Here is an 11,727-nt window from a genome sequence, read left to right on the forward strand (position 1 = left end):
CTGTGTTTGAGGGATGTGTGCTGTGGTGGACAGGAGCACACAGCTCTGGCTTTTCTTTCCAGCCTGGAAACTTGCTATGTGATCATTCCTGAGTTCCTATCTTGCTGTCTGGATTCTCCCATTTGTAAAATGAGGATAGTCCATGCCCACCCACCCTATAGCAATCTTTCAAGGTTTATTGCTGCTTTTAATCACTGTTTTGTTATTCTTTATGAGTTCTCTGCCGAGCCATCGCTACAGACTAAGCTCAGGAGGGGAACTGTTGCCCTCGACCTGAAGTGCTGAATTTAAAGTTGCCCTTGTTGCTACCTGAGGGCAATAACGTGTATCTGTGGAGCCATAACAGAATGGGGATGGGGTTTGATGTAGGCAGTATTCACCAAGGTTACATGGAAGTTTGAGAACTTGCCCCTCAGGAGGTTTCATATTAAAATGACTCATTTTTAATTTGGGTAATTTGAACACTCGTCCTTGTGGTTAATGACCTGAATCAATCAACTATTTTGTGCTCTATAACAGCTATTGAAAACATTTTTTTGTTTTTATTTTTGTTTTTGGTTTTGGTTTTTTTGTTAAGATATTGGATTGCTCCTCTTCACACTGAAGTCCATAGGAGTTTTACCAGTTGACTTCAATTCATTGTCAAAATCAGCATTTGTATTGATAGATGAAATTGAAAAAGCCAGGTGTGAAAATGCAGTATTTGCTTGCAAACAACACACCATTAAGGCAGAAAATGCCTACATTTTAAAAACATCAATCAATTTCGGGTACCAAACCTGAAACCCTTAAGATAATTAAAGCAACCGATAGTTGTAGTTACCCTGCAGCTCAAAAAGACAGTCTTATATCCCTCAATCTGAGCCACTAGAATGTGCAACATCCAGACTTTTTCACTCTTTCTGCATACGTTAGGATTTGTTACCATTGATGGGACAGAGGGAATGTGGGCACATTGCTTACAAATGTGATCGCATTTGATCAAATGACCAACGTTTGACCCAGTGCCTGGAACTCCATCCTCAGGTGCAGTTTGGGTCAGCAGCGAGGAGGAGTTTAATGCTCTAAGCTTTAACAGCCAAAGGATGTACTGCTCCTACCCAAGCTAACTGTGAACACCATCCCTAAAAACATAACAGTCAGGAATTAAATATAGAGCTATAACTCTTTGTAGAGGAAATTAGGCTTTGCTTTCTCATTATGCAGCTGATCGCGAAACCCTTCTGTTCCTCATTTGTCTTCTAAGTGTTTTATTTTCCTTACTGGTGGAGATACTGAGAACAGATTATTATTATGAGAACAAAAGAAAGAATATGCGTCTGTGCATGTACATAGCACGCAGACACAAACCCACAAACGCAAGCAAGGCATGCAAGGTAACGTTTGCCTTTCAGCGAACAGAATCCACGCTAGGCAGTGTGGAAGTGATCCGCTGGCACGGCGGCTGCTCATTCACACAGCCTTTAGTGTTCTACATGAACAATAGAAAAAATACATATTAAGTCTTTGGGAAAATGCAAGAATATTTTTACAGCACAGTCAAAACCAAACGGGCATCTTCTCATTTAAGGAGATTTGTCCAGGAACACAAGTATGTGCTGAGCAGTCATGGGGGCTGCGATAGGCCTACCGACACGTTTTGATATTAAAGAAGCATTTAATGCAAGAAACCCAAGGAGCCAGGCCAGCGCAGGCGATGTCACGTGCTATACCGAGAATGCTGTTAGAGGATTCGATAAGCGGAAATCCCGCTGCCTCTAGACATGCTGGGATGACTCAGATGTGGAATGAAATGTACCGCTGCAGCGTCGAAGACCTCATTTCTCCCGGTAATGGAACCACGCGAGTCCCTTATATCATTTAACCCTGTTGTGATGAAGCCCCTCCTCCTGCTTCAGCAATACCCTCTGCTGCACATTCCTGGGCCCTGTGTCATATGTCACAGCGAATGTTTGTACGAAACACTGGGACGGACCCGCAGATGGTGTAAATCAGCAGAGCTCAACCGTAGCATACAATAACCAGGATTCCCATATAGGCAGCACACTGCGAAATGCTTTTCCTGTCCTTCTTATGCTCCTTTTATACACAGGCAGGATGTAAACATCACAGTTCTACAGCCATCAGGTAACTCCCTCACTGCTTTTGCTTCACAACTTGCTACCATAGAAACTCTAACCCAAGAGCTCTAAAGAGACCATATGGCCAGTAAACTTTCCTTACATGTTGCACATACAGAAAGAAGATATTTTCTTATCAGCTCACACAACAGCAGATCGTGCAGAAATTATTTTTTTAAATTACTACTATTTTCCCTGCAGTAACAGCAATAGAACAGTAAGTAACAACCCTTGAATGGTTTCTTTCTGTTTTTCAGCACATGGGTCTTTTCCCCTTTTTGATTGCAAGAGAAATAATAAAGGCATTAAAATGTACATTTATTTTCAGAAAGTGTTGTATTGATTTTACGCAACATCTGAATGCTTTGTGTCGTAAATTACATATAACCATATAATTTGTCTGTAACAAGAAATAGACCGAAAGGCTTGCTCAGTGAATTGTACCAATGAGCCTTTTCTCATCGGTGATCCAAGGCATAATAAAATACTCTGCTTTTTAAGTTCCCTCTGAGAGGTGAAAAAGCTCACTTATAGAAGCAAGTATATTCCATTGAAAGAAAAGGTGATTAATAGTAGCTTGAGCCCATACTGAAAAGGAAAAATCCAGTTTGGATCCATGCCTTTGTCCCAGCATCATCTCCAGTTTGGAGAGAATAAGGTTTTTTTGACTAACAACCACAAAGATGTTACTTTTATGGAACAAAGCTAGCAGCAGCCAATGCTGCCATTACTCCACCTCTGTTGAAGGACAAGGACCTAATCGACTGGTTGTTTGGCTATTTTCTAACAGCTGAAAATAGAAGGCATAGCCAATAAAAGCAAGCTGTAACTTGAAAAAGTCTTCCCCAAAGTAATCAGGCCTTGCAGCAAAACAGAATAGATGCTGGTCTAGAAACAGATTGGAAATTTGGTATTTCTGAAACCTTTCTGACTGAGCAATGAGGTACGTAACACTGGCAGCAATACCAAGCCCTTAGATGTGTTTTATAAAAGACCTATCCCGGGACCAAACAATCTTTCAGGGAGGACAAAAGAGGAAGGAAAAAAGAAGTTACACAAGTCCATGTGGACAACCTAGCAGGCTCTCTTCTGGAAGGGCAGGAAACGCAGACTAGGCATAGCTTAGGACCCCTGGAGAATCATGACCCAAACTGGCAGCTCTGGGGTAGTTATGTCCCTTGCATAACTGCCCCAGTACTAGCAGGCAGCTGGTAACCGCACTGCCACTGGTTTCCAGTCAAATCCAGTGTCTTCATGAAATATGCAAGGAACAACATTTTCTGCTGAGGGAATATGCACATTTCAGTTTATTTAGAGAACTATGGCATTTAAAGAAGGCCAAGGAGATCACACTCCTGTGTCCACTGATTTGGTGCCTTTTCTTTCACATTCTCCAGGCAAAGTCAAGAAGAAACTTCATTTCCCTTCCCTAAGCCGAGGAGGGCTTTGACCCCATGACTGCTATCTGCCACCGTGGGGTATCATCAAGCATCTCTCCTGGTAACAGCAGGTGCCACAGTGGTCTGGGGTCATTGCAGAGCTGGACTGATTGGCTTCAGAGCGTCTTGTAGCCTCAGACAAAATGTGCTCTAGGTGCAATAAACGGAAACTTGAGGGAAGTTCTGAACAGGTTCAGATTGATTCCCTTTCTGTAGGCTGTTCTGCCCTGCAGAAAGGGCTGTAAAGGTGCAACAGTGCTGGAGATCGTTAAATTCTCTCATAACTCTGGTGGAAGTTCATGATGAAAAGCCTTTTACGAATCCCAGGTGGGTTAGGTGTCTGCCTTCCATTGGTTTCCACGTGGGCTTAGTGTCTGATGTGCTTGGTATCTTTGGCATTCCCACTGTCTGTATGTGCCTCTAGGCATTTGCAAACCCAGCTCTAAACTCTTATTGATTTAAATCATAGGATTATACTCTAAGATTTAAAAAGATGGTATTTTCAGACACTTAGAATTATTTTGCTATAATCAGAGAATCTCATATTCTGTATATCAGTTATGATTTATGAGTCAACCTGACATAGCTCAAAATGCTAAAACAGATGTGGCACTTACTTACAAAGCAATGCAACACAGCAGTGAAAGCCAAAAGGCACGACTGCATCAACAGTCCAAGGCTCAGGTACAAACTCTAGGTGTTGTACAAAATTTTTATTTTGCAAAGTTTTCTAAGATCTGTTGGCAGCAACTATAAATTGAGAGATATATTTATTAGATGTTTAATTATGAGCAATAGTACCTGTTGTTGTAGGAGTACATGTGTTTAAAGTAGTTTCTACCCTTGGCTCTTCCCTGGCCTCCCCCTTGGCTGCAGCATTTTCAGTGGGGGCCTGACGGGTGTCAGGGGTCGGCAGCTTTGGCTTTTGCAGGCAGGAGGGAGCAAAGCTCAGGAGCAAATGGATTTTCCCCGGCAGTGACCTGCCACAAGCCCTGAACAGGTCATATCTGGGAAGTGATGGTCTGATCACCTTCCACAGCCCCAGTGGCCAAGCAAGGGGGAGGTCAGGTAAGGAGGTCTTGAAATAACTACAGCTAATGTAAGTCAAAATTAACAGCCTAGATTACACACAGAGATAACTGGAAGGTCACTGGAGATCACACAGCATTGCTATTTCTGGATGCCCTTGGTGCGTGCTGCAGTAACCCAAGCTAGACTGAGCACAGCCTGGTTTGTTATACCAACATCTGGGTCAGGAGCAGAAGGAAATCCCCTCTGAGCAAGCATCAGCAGTGAAAAAAGCATCGCTGCTCCTGGTACTTTGGCTATTTATCAGCTGCAGAGGATCTGGTGCTGTTTCTAAATGATGATCCTGTTTGATGCAACCCAGGCATTGCTCCATGAAGTACACAGAATCATACAGAATCATTAAGGTTGGAAAAGACCTTTAAGATCACCAAGTCCAACCATCAACTCAACACCATCATGCCCACTAAACCATATCCTGAAGTGCCATGTCTACACTTTTTTTTAATACTTCCAGTGATGGTGACTCCACCACCTCCCTGGGCAGCCTGTTCCAATGTTTGATCACCCTCTCAGTAAAGAAATTTTTCCTAATATCTAGTCTAAACATCCTCTGGTGCAACTTAAGTAGCCACCATTTATCCCTTGACTGAGAAGAGCTTCTCAGGGGCCCTCAGTTCTGTGCTACTCCTAAATACTCTTGTTTGAGGAGCAGAGAAGGTGGCCTTGCAGGGTCACTCCAAGCCCAAGGCAGGCCTTGAGGTGGTTCAGGATGGGTTGTCTCTGGACTCCACTGGAGGACATGGTTGAGCTGTTGGGATAATGCAAATCTTGTAGCCATGCTGAGCTTTCAAGCATGAAGCTTTGGCAGGGTACAACTGCTTCTGTCACAGATTCTCATCGAGGTTGTGGAGATGCCCAACAACGCATAGCCTGCTACCATATGGATATTTTCTGTATCTCACATGGCAGAGCTAAATGGATGGATCTGTGTCAAGTATTAGTGCATTTTTCCCTGTTCTTTATGCAATAGGTGTACAGTGTTTTGGTCTCTGGTGGATCTAAATCCAGGTTTCACCTTGGAGTCTTTGCCTCAAATCTAGTTCAGTAACACCTAAGAGCTGTTACCATACAAATAGCTGCCATGTGAGCTGTACCCAATGGTGTCTTTTATAGCCTCTGTTCTAACTTGCTGCAGGTGGGAAACTGGCTTGTCCACAGCACTGTCCTCACAAGAGAGCACCCACGGTTAACCTTCTCCCCCTCCATGCCTCTTCATCCAAGCGTACAGCATTGCCAGCTTCCTTCTCTGGAAGCTCTGAGAGGAGATTTCCTGAATATCTCAACCAAAGATCCCATCTACAAAACAAAATGTTGTCTGCATGTACACTTCATGCTGCATGACTCCATCTCCTGGCAACCAGGGGTAAATAACGCCAGCTGCTATTTGGGAGTCTCAGGATCACTCTTGGGCTTTTTCTGTTACACGGAGCATGTGTGTCCCCTGGCTGTGCTGGTGGCATCCTGGGAATGTAAATGGGAGCTCCCACGGGCCTTGGATGCCTCCAGGGTGAGACCCTCCTGTGCTCAGGCCAGCCCGGCACAGCCAAACCTCTCTCTATTGCAACTGCTATACACAAATTCGGGGTATTTACCCCATACCTACACAGGTCTCACCTTTGATGCTGTAAGGAAGGTTGAGTCCAGCCACTGGTGAAGGGGTAGCCTGGACATTGAAGATTTGGATTCAGTTCCCTTATAATGAAACCGCCATGTGTTGAAGGTGCGTGTGACATGCAAAGCAGGACGTAGTCTGATTTCAGGGTTTAGTCTCTTGCCCCTGTTTCCGTCAGTAAAAAGGGGAGACAGTCCTTCCCCACTTCACAGCACTCTCCTGCACGCCATAAAAACACCCAGAAGTTCTCTTTTCATCTTCTAAATAAATATTTTATTCGTTTTGGACAAGAACAGGTGTATTGGGTTTGCATGGCCAGGTTTTGGTAGCGGGGAGGCTGCAGGGGCGGCTTCTGTGAGGAGCTGCTAGAAGCTTCCCCTCTGTCCGGTAGAGCCAGTGCCAGCGGCTCCAAGATGGACCCACCACCGGCCAAGGCCGAGCCCATCAGCGATGGTGGCAGCGCCTCTGGGAGAACAGAGTGAAGAAGGGGGGAAAAAACCCAGCACAGCAACTGCACCTGGAAAGAAGAGTGAGAACGTGTGACAGAACAGCCCGGCAGACCCCCAGCTCAGAGCAGCAGGAGGGGCAGGACGGCTCCAGGTGCGGGGGCAGAGGTTCCCCGGCAGCCCCTGGGGAAGCCCCCGGGGAGGCCGGCTGTGCCCCTGCGGCCATGGAGCTCCACGGGGGAGCAGATCTCCACCCGCACCCAGGGAGGGCCCCACACCGGAGCAGGGGGATGCCCGAAGGAGGCCGTGACCCCGTGGGCAGCCCGCGCTGGGGCTGGCTCCTGGCAGGGCCTGTGGCCCTGTGGGGAGAGAGAGGAGCCCCGGCTGGAGCAGGGTTGCTGGCAGCACTTGTGACTCTGCGGGGGCCCAGGCTGGAGCAGCTGGTGAAGAACTGCAGCCCGTGGGAAGGACTCACGTTGGAGAAGTCCATGGAGGCCTGTCTCCTGTGGGAGGGACCCCAGGCTGGAGCAGGGGCAGAGGGTGAGGAGTCCTGTCCCTGAGGAGGAAGGAGCAGCAGAGACAGCGTGTGATGAACTGACCACAACCCCCATTCCCCGTCCCCCTGCACCGCTCGGAGGGAGGAGGGAGAGAAATGGGGAGTGAAGCTGAGCCGGGGAAGAAGGGAGGAGTGTGGGGAAGGTGTTTCAAGATTTGGTCTTATTTCTCATTATCCTACTCTGCTTTTGATTGGCAATAAATTAAACTAATTTCCCCAAGTTGAGTCTGTTTTGCCCGTAACGATAACTGCCGACTGATCTCTCCCTGTCCTCACCTCCACCCACGAGCTTCTCGTTTTATTTTTCTCCCCCTGCCCAGCTGAAGAGGGGAGTGATAGAGCAGCCATGGTGGGCACCTGGCATTTAGCCAAGGTCAAACCACCACGACAGGTTGTAAGCCTTTGAAATACAAGTAATAGAAACAAATATTGATAATCAAGAAAACAGAGAAGCTATAGAGAAGCGGTAACTTACGCAGCAGATCACTACAATGATGTGAAAGGCTCCTAGAAATGGAAAAATTTCTCCTTCACAGTGATGACTCTTGCCCTTTAAAAAACAGCCAGATGAGACTCTTTCTACCCACAGGGCTCTCCTGCAGTGACAGCTACATTAACCTTTGCTGACAAGCACTTCTCTTTGCCTATAAAATCAGCTTGGTGAGTGCAAAATTCTTCCAGACTTTAAAATGGTTACTATCAAATGGAGATACGCGCCATGCAAAACAAAACAACCGTGCGCCTTACAATTAACTCGTGTGCTGTTAGCACCGCTCTGAGTTCACTGGATGGGCTGATACAGGATGATGTCTGGGCATCTGTCTGCTTTGGCTAATACTGCAGAAGAGATGTGAGTGTAGGAAAGGACACTGGGTTTTTGCTGCATTTCTCTCCCTGGGCATTTTTCCGTGCTTATCACCATATTGTCTGTGCAATGAGCAGCACAGCAGAGGAGCAGTAATGTATGCTTGGATTATTTGTCTGTTGCTGTTAGAACAACGCTTCAAAACTGCAGATAAAGTCAGCACGCTCCCTCCTGCGCACGGGCACGCATGCCCATGAACGCACACTGCCATCCTATTTCCCCCTGTTAGTTTCACATCCGTCTTGCTTATACGTCTGAGCCATCCTTTATATGCGAGAAACTCCTCCTGTGCAAGGGGAATTCTTCTGGACTTGGGTGAAAGGAGGCTCTGCCAGTCTCCTCCTGCCCAGTCACAGCACCAAGCCCTTGGAACTGGGTCACACGAGCTCTGCCACCTTGGCAGAGTGAAGCTTTTAGATCACCTAGGGCCATTTCAAAGACTTCGTAGCCCCATGGATTGAATTTAAACCATGTGGTTGATGCAGTTTTGATGCAGTCAGTAATTCCATAATATTTCTATGACATTTATAATTGCTGACCAGAAATCTCCAGGACTAGGACTTTGGCATAAAATGCAAGTGAGGCTCCCAGTTTGGTCCACCCCTGTCAAAAATCTGTCATGTCCAGCAGACTAGATCTCAACAAGGAATCCAGTATATCACTGAAAAGATAAAAAATGCTTAGGATAGGATAGAAAAAAATTTAAAATGCCTTAAAATGCTTAAATTACCTTTTTGAGTAATCTTGCAGTGTAAATACAATACATTGTTATAGTGTCTTTCTTTGAAGGCTCCACTGCCAATCCATGACATTTATTGCAAAACTCCTACTGAGCTCAAAGATGCAAGACTGGCTCTCAGACCTGCCTTTTCACTGTATTTGGTGAGACTGGAATTGCCCAAGTCAAATAAATGACTGTTAAAACATTAAAGTAAAATATTAAATTGTGTGTGAGAAAGCAGCAACCTTCTGCTGCAAAAGCAACGGGAAATGACTGAGCTGCAAGCACAGATGTAAATCAATTGAAGTTACTTTTCTAATTGCTTCCAAATTAAATGTTCTTATTATACTGGGATGTTGGACTCGTAGTCATCTTTTTAGGGATACAAAGTTAACTGGCAAGTCAGGCAAAGAATGCTTAATTTCTAAGAAGCTTGCTGTGTGTACTTAGTGTTAACAGGTGAAATTTTGGAGCTGACCTGGTCTTCTACATGATAAAATTTAATTGTATGGCACAGTTCATTAGGAAAGAGGTCCATAAACTCTCGCTGAAACTAAACTGAGTACCTTGTGAAGTATATTTATGAAAATTTGTTTCATGGCACTTAGAGGGAAAATTATTTTCTGTCTCCTGTATACCCACGTGAAGGACTGCCAACATCTTGTGTAATGCAGGTATAATTCCATTATTTTGACACTGAACAAGAAAAGAAATCAAAAATAAATATAGCTGTGACAATTCAGACCTGTTTTTTGTTGATTACAGAGGCACAATCTTCACTCATGTTAGTCAATGGCAGCACAGCCCCTGACTTCATTTGGGCCAGGATTTCAGACAGGATATTTTGTCCTCCAAGCTTGCAAGTGAGAAAGTTTAAAATAATGCACTAAGAAAGGGTAAGACCATGGATAATGCAGCCAGGGTGCATCACTCAAATGGAGTTTGCAGCTGCACACTACAGACAGCTCATAAGCCAAGGCTCCTGTCTCCAAAACACAGCGGAGTCATTTGGATGGTGAGCTCCTTGGGACTGAAAGCAATTTGCTGGGTGCTGGTTCAGTCCAGCTGGCCCCAGTTCCCAGGCGTGGGTTCCAGGTGCTACTGCAATGCTTCCAAATATTGAACCTAATTGTGGCGTATGGGAAGGAGGATATGAAAGAGAAGCTTAAAGACGGTATAAACTAGGATTTAGGAAGAGTTTTTACAACGTACGTGCAGTGATGGACAGCATTTAAATTAAATGAATGGTAGGGCTGACCTGCCCCTAGAAGGCATTGCAGGAACACTGGCAGCTCAGGCCGGTGGGGGCCCATGGGGGCCCGTGGGCTTGGGAGAAACGCTGCAGGTGCTGCAGGGTGGTGGTGCAAGTCAGCCCAGAGCTGCCTCCCCGGCCTGAGCGGCAGCAAGGGTGAGTAAGCTGCCGGAGGCGGGTGGGAGGAGTGGGAAATAACCCCTCCCCGAGCATTCAGGGCTGAGCTTGCAGAAGGGGGCACCGAGGGAGACAATGTTTTTTTTAAAGTAATCAGCAGGACCAGAGGAAAAAGCATTAATTCAACAAGCAGCGTTGAGCGGCAGGTCCTGCGTGGCTGCACGGCTCATCACTCCTCGGCTGCCACCATCCCGCGGGTGCTGAGGGGCGCAGAGAGGCTGAGCCTGCAGCCCCAGACTCCTCCAGCCACTGGTTCTACCAGCAGGGGTGCAGCTGGCCCCTTGCACTTTGCTGGGACCCTGGTGCTGCAGACTTTGGGTCTATCGGAACAAGCCAGCTCAGGTCTGGCAAGTATTGTGAGCTCCAGCTTGCCATTAGCCCGGCCGGAGCCAGGCTTGCTCCAACAAAACTCAGGGATCTGCACTGTGCTTGGCAGTACTGCGCTATCCATCTTTTTCCCTTTTCTGTGGTATCCCAGCCCCACACGAGCCCAAATGCTGAAGATCTGGCTGCAGAGGACACGGGGCAAAGCACTGATGTGCTGCTGGAGCCAGCAGACAGCCCCACCTCTCCTTCACGAATGTGCAGGACAAAGATGCTGGGAGGGCCTGGCACCCGGGGGAAGTGTCACTGGCAAGATTACAGGACCCCAGTTTGGGAGACTGAGATGCTTCTTTTATTAACGGACTATTTATAGATGGGAATCCCAATTATTCCAGTTAATGGAGGTAATAAGACCTTAAACTTGTGCAAGACTTTTTTTTTTTCCCCAGGTACCACTGCCCATTTAGCAACCTGCCATTAACAACATGGCTAGTGATGGTCAGCTACAGGCTCTGAGACTCCTTCCTAAACCATACAACCCTTTGCTAGGCAAAGAGATAATTTAAAAAGCATATACCGCTCATCCCCCTCCTGGTTACCTGTCCGCTCCCCTCACCCTGAAGATGGATATCAGCTGTTCTGCTGCCAGGGCTTCCCAAGCCACTTGGCCCCCCTGCACCCGACTTGCTCAGGCTCCAAGACCTTCTGGCTGGAGCCTCGTTTGATTTTATACCTCATTAAATTTTGAGCTGTTTTTTTTTTTTTTTTCCCAGCACAACAAATAATTCTGATAATTGGCTCAGACAGCAATTACTTTGGGGATGTTTTTTATTTGATTTTGGTTGGTTTGCACCTAAATGGCTACAAATAATAAAAGACTGGTTCAGTTTCTCAGCTTTGACAGAGACAATCGGCTGCTGCATTTACTTCACAGTTTCAGCTACAAATAAACCTAATCAAAGCACATAGGAAACCATGGTGTCAGAACAGTTCAGAAAAGGGTGACTAATAATCTAAAACTGTGGTCAGAATATCTGGATTTTAAAGTCTGAAAGAGCCATGGGAGGGGGAGGCTACTTTTTTCTACGCTTAAACACATAAATTCAGGTGTAGAAGTGTTGCCAGT

The sequence above is a fragment of the Phaethon aethereus genome (genome assembly GCF_964289735.1).
Source record: "Phaethon aethereus genome assembly, chromosome: 5".
Lineage (NCBI taxonomy): Eukaryota > Metazoa > Chordata > Aves > Phaethontiformes > Phaethontidae > Phaethon > Phaethon aethereus.